At 43.9% G+C, this 12169-nt stretch overlaps 1 protein-coding gene across 1 annotated transcript in view; it reads left to right on the plus strand.

Annotated features, from left to right (window-relative positions):
* Positions 1–440: 440 nt before the first annotated feature.
* The window catches only part of EMB2421 (FAD/NAD(P)-binding oxidoreductase family protein), a 107902-nt gene continuing 96173 nt past the window's right edge, over positions 441–12169 (plus strand). Inside the window, exons 1-3 of the mRNA XM_087664324.1 lie at positions 441–680; positions 1196–1331; positions 5394–5487. The gene's annotated coding sequence lies outside the window, so the exon portion shown is untranslated. The remainder of the gene's footprint in view (positions 681–1195; positions 1332–5393; positions 5488–12169) is intronic.

Consider the following 12169-nt stretch of genomic DNA (forward strand, 5'->3'; position numbering starts at 1 on the left):
AAGACGAACATGGGGAGACGACAAGAAGGCGAACAAAGTGAAACAATAGTGTCTTTGACGTTGTTGGCTTAATGAAGGATTACATTGATACGGGTTTGGGAGACAGGTTCAAGGGCTCCTCGATGCTTCGTCACCTTCCGAACCTGTAGCTCAAATAATAAAGTAGTATAGATGATATTCATTATAAGATATTATAAGATGAACTTGTTAAAAGTATATCGGGTTGATGGGGAAGGTGTTTCGAAAGGGGACACACCATCAGTTTACATGCGCACCAATAACATGTGTGAAGGTGTTTAGAGAAGGTACACACCGTCGCTTTACAGGAGCGCTAATGACACACGCGTGTGAAGCCTCGCGACCTTTGCAAAGATGCCAGGAGTAGTTGGTAGGCCGATGTATCTGCTTTGTGACATTTTGAATGAATGAGACGAGAGGGATTTTGTGGGACAAATACCTGGAAAAGGAAGCAGAAATAAGCTTCGATTGCGTCAAAGCCATGGCGCTGCTTCTCAGGAGACTCTCGCCAAATTGCGTTTCTCCCCCGTTTCGCATCCTTCATTGTCGTCGCGATCATCATCACCAATTGCGACATACAGGCCTGGCCCCGTCAGTGCCCGTGTTGATCGTGGGAGCAGGACCTGTTGGCCTCGTTCTTTCCATCTTATTGGCCAAGCTCGGTGAGACAAATCACATAATTAGACATTCTATGCTACTTCTCTCAGTTATTCTGACATAGCTCCTTAGGCAAGCTCCTTTCTTACTGAGTGCATCCTCCATAAGATGTCTTCCGTATTATTCTACAAACATCAAAACGTATAGTCTCCTCTGAAACCAACTTGGAGTACGAAGAATCAGAATATAAGGGCGAAATTGCATTTGAATATTGCAGGCATACGGTCTCTGGTAATAGAAAAGAAATTGACATTTTCACAGCATCCGCAGGCTCACTTCATCAACAACCGTACCATGGAGGTGCTCTAGTTGTTACTCTTCATGTTCAAGTCATGTAAGCAGGCATGTTTCAGTAGCACGACCGAGATGAATAGGGGTCGAAAATCCATGTTAATAAACAAACCGCGAGAATCAAATAAATGCAAGAGTGATTAATATTACAAGAAGCAATGGTTTTTGCAAGCTTGAAGCAACCGATGTCTAGACTTCAAGAAGACTTAATAAATGGACTTTTCGATAGATATTCAGGAAACTCAACGCCTTATCTGAAGACATCGAGGCTTTGCAACCTCCTGTGGATCAATGGAGGAAATTTGTATATTGTACCTCTCTCTCAGGCCCTTTGCTTGGTGTGGTGGACCATTTACGTCCTCAAGGTATGGTCTTACAAGTAAAGGAATGTCCACATTAAGGCTTATTTTTAAGCTGCTTGTGTGCCCTTGGATTTGAAAAAGAGAAAATGCACGTTTCAAAATAGCTGTTTGAAAAACTGCAAATGTTTTCCCACTATTCACTTTTGCAAATTTATGTCATATACAAAGGTGACTTACACCTTTACAGGACTGACAAATGGGAACACAAGTGGTGCAACACTAGAGTGCTCCAACCATTGTAGTGTCGACAAGCCTAGCCATATTCTTGAAAGCACTTACGAGTGTAAGAAATAGAGAACATAGACCATTTGATCAGGTTTAGAGCATATACTAGCTCTTATGATAAATAAAATGACTATTACGAGTTGAAAAAACCAATCTAAAGTGCTTTTTTTTGGGGGGGAAGAAAATAAAATTCTTTTAATAATACCTCGGAGAAAACCTACAGCAAAATACAAAGTAGAAGGAACTCTATAAAGAGTAACCGAGTACATCACAAATACGATGGTTGCTTACCAATGGTTGTGTGAACAACCAATCCGGTGGGCTGTAATGCCAAACCATTTGGGGGGCAGTGTGGAGGACAATCTAAAGTGCTTTAACTACCTTTTACGAGTTAAAAGCTGTATTCTAAGTTAAAGCGCTTTGCAAGCAATACCTTTCACGACTTAGTTTAGGAGTGATTTGTTGGAGGCCTCTCTGTTTCCATTGGCCTTTGGTGGTCTTTTGTTTGATCGGATTTTTATTTGGAGAGGGGTTCTTGCTCTTGGGTTGGCATTCTTCATCAATGCACTTTATCGGCATTGGTACTCTTCTTGCCACCCTCGGATCCACATCTCCTATGGCTTTTAGCCACATCCAGGATTTGAGAGGGGGTGTTAGCAAACGTGTGTCTTGTATGGTCATCTCTTGCGTGTGAGCCTCAATGTGAGTCTGATGAGGACATTAGGAGCTTTGACGTTGTCTTTGTTATTTTATGTGCTTTAGGCACTTTAGATCAAGGGCACAATATTGCATTTCTTTTTGGGCACTTCAGATTGTCTTGGGCTCCCATATTTTAGTTCAAGCCTAGCTAATTTATTAGGAGTTGTGGCCCTAGTTTGCCTATATCTAGGCAGCTTGCCCCCCCTCCCACCCCTTTTCTCTCTCTCTCTCTCTCTCCCTCCATCATTGATCCTTTGTGATCAGCTAGCCCTCCTCATTCTCTCATCCCCCTACTATTGTTTGGCGCCCACATTGATGCATAGAGTTGCGTGTTGGGGCTAGTTGTTGTAGCCTTGTACCTTCAACCATTGTAGTCACTTTTCTTTCCGTTGCTCTTTCTCATAAAATCTGCTCCCATCTTATTGATGTGGCCCTTCGTTGTGGGGAATTTGAGACAAATAGCTATCTTAGGCTCATCTTGAGTGTGATTTGATGGTTATGTGTCTTGACTTGATAGAGGGAAGACAACTCTATCTTGAATGCAGTAACAATGCAAATGCATTTGGCATGAACGACAACTATACCATTGCAGTTCAAAAAGAGAAAAGAGCAAGCATGAGAGTTGAGCCTATTCGAAAGAGTTGCCAAATCCACTAAAGCACTTGACTATGGGTCAACAATAGGTCAAGGGAAAGGGATTGTAATGGACAATGGAGGATATCCTCCACTTTGCATAACTAAAGTGTGGAGATATGCTAGGGTTTGCAAAAGAAAACATTCAATGCACGACCACAATTGAAACATAGAGAACTCAAACACAAACACAAAAATGCAAAAATGCAAAACTCAATATGCAAATACAAACAAAGAAGAAAGATAACTTTGAATGGTGTAAATGAAGGAAAGACACAAGTTCTTTTTGGGGCTATCAGTGTGAAACCCTGAAGTGTGTGAATTGAAGAAGTGGTTTCTCAACACCCCCTCTCAGGTCCAAAAAGAGATGAAGAAAGTGGAGCAAAGAGAGATATGATGAAGATGAAGAGGATCCCGGAGATCCAAGATTGCCACTTGAAAGGTAACCTATAGCAAGGAATTGTAGACGGGATGAACTATAGAACGTGACTCCACGTCCAGAGAGAAGCTCTGTAACTCCATGTTGGAAGGAATTTGAAGGTCTGGTCACCAAGTCGGGGCTGAACCTCCAAGGCCCTGATCTAGGCGGTCTCTGAAGATCGTGGGTATCAATAGGAGAAATGACTGCTCGAAGATAGCCATCCTAGAAGAGTAAATGGTCAGTGACGAACCTCATGAGGAGGTGCCCCTCTTGAGGGTGGAGCTGCAGGGGCTCTCTCTGAAGCCGAAGAAAAAGTAGGAGCCTCCTCGGAGGGCAAAAAGAGTACATCCCCCTCTAAAGCCTCCTCTACATGCTGGGGTAAAAGGTGCTTGTGCCTAGCCACCCGTGTATTAGTTACACTTATAGTATTCGCATACCTGCACACCTATACACTGCAGGTGGCGGGCACCCATCACTGCCACTCATTGTTTATTCTTTGAATGACATTTGAATGAAGGGAAGGCTGGTCACACATACTCTCTCTCTCTCTCTCTCTCTCTCTCTCTCTCTCTCTCGCTCGCTCTTGCTCCTTTCACCATAGCTCTTGCTTCTGCTCTATGCTTCCACTTTAGGGCTCACCTTCCTTCAGAGCTATCTTCTCACGAGCTCAAGCTTGGTCAGCTTCCACTCAAATAGCTACAGCAGGGTTTTCATTCTTGGCAGCCATAGCCACATCTTCGAGGTTCGTATCGGTCGTTTACTTGCTTAAGCACTCATTGAGGCTTCTTGGAGCTTGCTCAGGGCAATCTTGAGCCAGCATTGAGCCCACTTCAGTAAGCATTTGCCTCAGTTCATAGTGAAGGCAGCCATGGTTCAGCCTATAGAGGTTCAAATCAGAGATCCCTCTCACTTATGTTGATCAATGCCTATTGAGGCCTCTTGTAAGGGTTCTTTGGGACCCCCTTGAGCTCCCATAGCACTTAGTAGTGCTCAGCCCACTCAGCAGCAACAAAAATGTGATCCCAGCAGTTTGCGCCTGATTTCAGGCCCTACTCCAGCTCAGTAGATCAGTCGTGATCATTCTCCTCTACAATAGGCAGCTATTGGGCGCTCATATACACTCTTGGTTACTCAAGAATCAACCTTGACATCAATCTTTGGTTATGGCATTGGTTTGAGTCCTTTACGTTCAGTTTTCTTGACTGTAAACAGTCCACAAGCTGTAATAACAGGGCAGCTCCCTGTATTGGATGTCCATTGCTCAGTGGTTATGCATACATGATGCTCGGCTGATGCCCGTACCTTTGGGAATGTTTGCCTAATGCTTATTATTTTGGGCTGATTAGAGCACTTCATTTGCTTAGTTTGGACACAGATTTGCTGCTGTTTATAACAGGGCTGATGCTTATTTTATGAGCGAAAGCAAATGCCTATTGCTCCAGGGTGCTTACTGACTATTTGGGGTGATGTACCGATACCTATGGATGATGTGACATGCTTTGTCATGGTTCCCGAATGCTTTTGAGCAGTGATTGAAGCTCATTTTGATTGACATTGTCTGTCATTTGCCTATAGCAAGCATTCTTTGAGACAATTTATGCCTTGTATCCTTGGATGATACTTGGGCAATCCTCTTGGATGTTTATGTCTGATATGGATGCTTGATGGACACTGGGCTTTGCCTTCGACTTGCATTTGAGTTATTTTGGAGCTTTTGGACATTGACATTGGTTGTCAGTAACCTACTTGGATGTTACAATGGATGCTTTACCAACTACTTTAACTTAGATGCTCCGGATATATGCACTTGGATCTTGGCTACGTAGAGCTCGTGGTTATGCAGTTGAGTTTGATTATTGAGACAGTGGGATATTCACTTTATGTACATGCTCTGTTTACATGCTATATGTTTGCAGTTTATGCCTTGAGGGCTGATCTAAGTTGACACTTGTCTTATGTATGCTGGCTGCTAGAGTTTCTTACATACCCCACATGATGCAGGATGTTCCATGGCAGTTCTAGTTTGTCATGTCTTAGTGATAGCTTAGTTTTGGCTTGGTTTTCTTACTACTGTACTTTCTTTACAGCAAACTGTGATTGCAGAATTTGGCAGTTTTCATGAGGGCAGTTACTTCCATTTGATAGTTCTTTGCATTGAGTTTGTGGTCAATTCATTACTTGGTTAGTACCCCTTGTTTTAAGCTTCATATAGTAGTGGTTTTAGGGCTGTTTATAGTAATTATAGTAGTCTGCTTTAACAGTTAATGCACTTGTTTGCCTTTATTATGGTTGGTGGCTCGAGTAATAGTGCTATCTTTAATATTGACAAGATGGATGGCACCAACTACAGCTACTAGAAGGCCCAAATCTGGTAAGTTTTAGTGTAAAAAATGTAGATTAGGCCTTTGAAACATAAGGATGTCAAGCCTGAACCTATTGATGCAGAGGATTGGGCTGAATTAGATGAGCTATATAAGTCCAATATCATATTGTCCCTCTCTAAGTAGGTGTTCTATAATGTTGTCTCTGATGGGCAGCTCACATGGGACTTATGGGAAAAGATTCGCAATATTTGTGACTAACAGAGTCCCACTGCTCAAATGTATTGGTTGAAGCAATTCATGGATCTTCGCATGAAGAAGGTCACTTCTATGTTAGCTCACTTAAATGAGTTTCATTCCATTATCAGTCATTCGTCTTCGCAGGTGATGGAATTCAAGGGTACTCTACTCCCCTTGTTCCTCTTAGTTACACTTCTTGAATCATGCAATACATTTTATACCGCCATGTGTGCCAACATGCCTATTGGATGGGGTACAGTGGCAGGATGTAGAGGGTGCACTCATGACTGAAGAGGTTAACAAAAAGAATGCCAATGCTTCTCGCACCTCTCATGCTTTGATAGAGGCAATAATGGTAGGAACGATAATGCTCACTGTGGAAGAGACTCTCAACAGTCTCGCTCTTAGTCACGTGGACAATCTTGTAGTAAGTCCCATGGCCATTATGCCAGAGTGAAGCAATGCGGAAGCAAATGACCAAGACACAGAGAGAGAGAGAGAGAGAGAGAGAGAGAGAGAGAGAGAGAGAGAGAGAGAGAGACGTGTAGAAATTCTGCAGTGAAGAATGCTATATAAGGATGCAAAATTATACATGGGTGTAGAAAGAATATTTGCGTATGTCTCCACCTCGAAGATCTCGGTCTCCGTCAGCCCCCAGGGCAATCTCCACGGTCTTCATGCTTGAAATTTGTGTGAGACAACTGACCAAGGATGCTGAATGCAAAGCCTATCTATATTCTGAAAATAATGCCTAGAATATGCAAGTTGGCTCTGCAATTAATGCAACCGACTAGACAACAGCTATCCGTCCGACTGCCACATGGCACACATCCTACCCCTGTTGCCTACTGCACAACTGCTCCTGCTCCCTTTGCCAGTCCAGGAAATGTCCAGCTCTAATACCCCCTCTTAGATCTTGGACACGACAAAAGACTAAGGGATCTAGAGTGCTATCAAAGTAAAGCCTAAGGAAGTGCCTTGGTAAACAAGTCAGCAAGATTGTCCTCCGTCTTGCAGTATTCCACATCGATGGTTGCATCTAGAAGCTTCTTTTAGATGAAGTAGTAGTGGATCTCTATGTGCTTTGTTTGGGCATGGAATACGGGATTTCGTACCAAGGCAATGCAACTCTCATTGTTACATCGCAAAATAGTACCAGGACAATCTCACATGTGGTAGAAGATGCGGCTTGATACTCTGCCTCAGTCGAAGATAGGGCTATCGTGGGCTGTTTCTTGCTACTCTAAGAGATAGCACCAACATCTAAGGTAAAACAATAACTTGTAATAGACCGCCTTTGGTCCACATCGCCAGCCCAATCTGAATCACTCCAACTTGCAAGAACAAGATCAAAAGTACCTGTACCTGTTGGATAGGAAATCCTGAGGTCGGAGGTCCCCCTCATAAATCGTAGTATCCTCTAAGCAGCTTGCCAATGCACTTGCTGAGGTGCACTCATGAACCCATCCAAGAGACCTACAACAAAACATAGATAAACGCGTGTGTTGAGGAGCCAAATCAATGATCCAATCAACTGACGGTAGCGGGTAGCATCCGCTAAAGGAGAATCTGAGTGTGAAGTGGCCTTCCAATTGGATCCATAGGAGTAGAAATGGACCGACAATCCTCCATCTCAAAAGTCACCAAGAGCTCCTGTACATATCTCTGCTGAGAGATGAAAATTCCCCTTGGAGTTTGATAAATCTCATGGCCCAAAAAGAAATGGAGAAGGCCTAAATCAATCATCTCGAACCTTTTGATGTAAGGTTGCCTTTGTCTCTTCGACCTTCTGGGCATGGTCACCTGTAACAATCAAGAAGTCAACATACAAAATAAACAACATACGAATACCCGTAAAAGTGTGCACATAAAGCTGCGGATCGGTCCTAGAGTGCCGATATACCAACTTAGCTTGGAGAAACGAATCAATTTTCTTGTTCCAAGCACGCGGAGCATGCTTCAGGCCATACAAGGCCTTCTTCAACCTGTAAACCTTTCCATTTGAGTAACCAACGCCAAGAGGCTGCTCTACATAGATCTCCTCCTTCAAATCACCGTTCAAGAAGGCCAACTTCACATCCAACTGAAAGACGGGCCATCTCTTATGATCAGCCAAGGCAAGAACAGCACGGATAGTTGCCATACGAGTAGTAGGGACAAAAGTATCATGGAAATCAACACCTAGGCGCTGAGCAAAACCTTGAGTAACAAGGCGAGCCTTGTGCTTGTCCAAAGAGCCATCACTATGTTACTTGGTCTTGAAGACCCATTTGATACCAGTCACCTTCTTATGAGAGGGACGAGGCACAAGGTACCAAGTGCCATTCCGCTCAATAGCCTCCAACTTGGCTTCCATGGCTTTCCGCCAATGATCAGATTGTAAAGCCTCCTTCATGGAGATAGGCTCTCTGTCCTGCATAACACGAGCAAACAAGCTCCATAGTATGTGCCTGGTGCCTCCGTGACCTCTGCGGTTGCCTCTCCTTAGGGACCTCCATGACCTCCTGCGGTTGCCACTCCTCAGGGACCCCCTTGATCCTTGGATCTCGGAGCATGTCATGGGCCCAATGAGGAGGAGGCCGGATCTCACCTCGGTGCTGTCTATCTGTTGAAGTTTTTGGAAGGTCCATCGACAATAGAGGACCGATTGGTGAATCCGGTGGCTGGAAACTAGGCTCCTCATCCGAAGAAGAGTCCTCAAGAGACACAGAATTGAGAGGAACAGTCACTGGGGCTTAGCTATTACCGGGATCTCTAAGAACAAGGTGGTCCTCACCCCTCTTTGGGGGTTGAAGCCTCCACGAACTGAATGTCACAGCTCGTGTATACATCTTGCTTCATAGGATCATACAATCGGTAGCCTTGAGATTGTGAGCCCACAAACACTTGTCTTCTAGAAGCCACTTCAAATTTGTCACGGTGTGTCTTCGGGATGTGAATATAAGCATCACACCCAAAAACCCTGAAATAAGAAACATCGGGCTTTGACCCAAAATATGCCTCATAAGGAGTCATACCAACAACAATGGAAGTAGGGGAATGATTAAGGATGTGAACTGTAGTAGCCGTAGCCTCAGCCCATAGACAGTGAGGTGTCTGATGATGCTCCATCATGGTACGGGCCATCTCGATCACATTGCGATTCTTTCGCTCCAAGATGCCATTCTCCTGAGGGGTGTTTGTATTGCTAAACTCCTGATGAATACCACGATCTGTACAAAACCGAGCAAACTCATTAGAAACAAATTCTCCGCCCTTATCCGATCGTAAGTCTTTAGCTTCCGCCCCGATTGGTTCTCCTCAAAGAGCAGCCAATCCTTAAAGTTGGAGAAAGCCTTTGACTTCAGCTGCAAGAAATAGGCCCATGTCATACAATGAGCATGAAATACAAGCTTCCTCGAAGGGATTCCGTCCTCATCGGTCCACAAAGATCGGTAGAAACAAGTTCCAAGGGTGCTGAAGACCGCCTCAAAGCCTTGCTAGGAACAACATCGCGAGTCTGCTTCCCACGGATGCAGGATACACAAGGTTGCTGACTCACCACAATATCCGGCAAACCTTGAGCAAATTGATCCTCAGACGCCTTTCGAAGGTAATCATAATTGAGGTGGCTAAACTGAGCATGCCAAAGCTCGGATTGAGTTTGAGAGGTAAGAAGAAGAGAAGTCAAGGCAGAAGAAGACCGCAACTTGTAGACTTCATTTTCCTCATAACCTGAAGAAAGAATCTGTCTCGATCCTCGATCAAGAATCCGAAAAAAATCCACATCAAATTCGACCAAAAGGCCGAGGGCACAAATCTTGTGCACCGAGAGAAGATGATACTCCAAAGCTGGCACATGAAGTACCTCGGATGCATGGGCACCACCACGCTCATCTTGAATAAGATGCATGTTGCCCCGTCCCTAAATAGGAATAGACGAACTATCACCAATGAGAATTTGACCATGAGAAGGCCGCAAATGAGTAACACCAGCGGAAGGAGGAGTCATGTGCCGAGAGGCACCACTGTCAATATAGAGTTTTAAATGTCAGTTAATTTTCATAACTTGCCTCAATCAACAGATAAGCAATCCATTGATTTATAAAAGTATTGATGATTTTAAGTTTTTATGTTGGCAAGTAAAGAAACTCTTCTAGGAGTGTTAAATATGGGTACTTATACATTATTCATACCTTGCCTTGATTAGCAAATTAAGATGCATGACATCATCATTGAAGGAATTCTGTTTGGACTTCTCATGGTGTCAAACCATAGATGGCCTAATTATTAAAGTTTTTGACAGTTACTTATCTTAAAAAAAAGGTCCCCCCATTCATGTCAAATAATCAATGGAGTTACTTTTACAATCATATCATCTCGACAATGCGGATGAAGTTACAAATGTCCAAAGTACAATACAGAAGAATAAATGAATGTCTAAAAACTGTAAGCATCATCACTGTCACTATCAAGAGAAGAAGCCGCCTCCTCTCAAACTGGAAAGGAAAGCAAGAGGGAAGCCTCCTCTCCCCGTCAATCTGAAAAAGTAGGGGAGGGTGTACCCAAGTCGATCTTGGGTAGCAGGTACTGAAGAACCGGCCGATTGACGGCTTTGGTCAAGATGTCTGCAAAATTATTTGATGAATGTCAGAGTGAAGCAATGCGGAAGCGAATAACCATGACAAAGAGTGAACGGAGAGAGAAGAGAGAGAGAGAGAGAAAGAGACAGTGAAACGTAGAAAATCTGCAGTGAAGAATGCTGTATAAGAATGCAGAATTATACACGGGTGCAAAGAGAATATCTGCGTATGTCTCCGCCTTGAGGACCTCAATCTCCGTTAGCCCGAGTGCTGTCTCCGTCACTAGCAAGCTGAAATTTGTCAGATACAAGTGATCAAAACTGCTGGAAACTCAGCCTTTAAAAGGTTGAAAAGAATGCCTTGTAAAATGCCAAAATAGGCAAGTCGACTGCATTTAATGCAGCCAACTGCAGTCAGACAGTCCGATTGTTGCCATGTGGCAAAACTGCCACATGGCAGGGAGCTGATTGCTAACAATGAAGGCACAAACTCTAGTCGGATAGTGTCTAGCTCAACCTGCTCTTTGGAAAAGTGGAAGTGGACTCCGACATGCCGCGTCCGTGGTGTGATGATTGGATTGTCCGCAAGGCAATGGCACTCTGGTTGTTGCAGTAGACAACGGTGGGAGAGTCGCAAGGAAAATGAAGCATTGCCAGTAAACTCCTCAGGTAGGTGGCCTCAATGGTGCCATCGAAGAGAGCCCTACACTCAGCCTCGGCCATGAAGCCACCACCATCTCCTGTTTACGGATAGACCAAGAAATGGGAGCTGTACCCAAGGTAAAGAGGTAGCCGCCATTGGAACGCCAGGTGTCAGGATCTTCTGCCCAATCAGAATCAGTGTACCCCTGCAAACATAAACTAGAACCATATGTCAGGCCATGAGAATAAGTACACCATAAATAACGCAACACATGAAGATATGCAATTCAATGTGATCCTAGGTGCTTTAAAATATTGATTGAGTATGCTAACTGAGTAAGCAAAATTGGGCCTAGTATGAATCAACCAAAGAAGTTTTCCTACACAGACCGATAGGTGTGTGCATCGAAGGGTTGACCTAGGATATCCTTTGACAAGTGGATAGTAGGATCAAGAGGTGTGGCCATTGGCCGTGTCTGATCTGTAGTATACTATTCCACAAGCTGAAGTGCGTACTTTTGCTGTGACACAAAAATACAGCTCCCATATCAAACTACTTCCATCCCCAAGAAATAAGACAACAAACCAAGGTGTGTCATCTTAAAGGTAGCACTAAGCTTTGCCTTAATTTCTGCGATGGCAGCAAAATCTGAGCCCGTGATGAGTAAGTCATCAACGTACAATAGGATATAGTTGACTCCCTTTGCAGTAGATTGAACATATAAGTTCGGGTCATAAGGTGTAAAATGGTATTCATGAGTCTGTAAGAACTCATCCATCCTATGGAACCGAAATCGCTGTGCTTGTTTCAACCCATAAAGAGCTTTCTGCAAACAAAATACTTTATCCTGTGGGTTCCGAGAAGGAAATCCCGGTGGCTGCTCCACATAGATTTCCTCCTCAAGATAACCATCGAGGAAGGCACTCTTGATATCCATCTAATGTATCGGCCAATCGTGGTGAGCGGCTAGTGCGAGAAGCAACCGGAAAGATGTCAACCATGCAGTAGGGGCAAAGGTCTCTTCGTAATCAATGCCATGCTTTTGTTGAAACCCTTGTACTACAAGGTGAACCTTGTACTTGTCTAAAGTCCCATCAG

The sequence above is a fragment of the Lygodium microphyllum genome, chromosome 23 (assembly GCF_053477565.2).
Source record: "Lygodium microphyllum isolate KBCC chromosome 23, Lygodium_microphyllum_v1.1.10, whole genome shotgun sequence".
NCBI classification, from domain to species: Eukaryota; Viridiplantae; Streptophyta; class Polypodiopsida; order Schizaeales; family Lygodiaceae; genus Lygodium; species Lygodium microphyllum.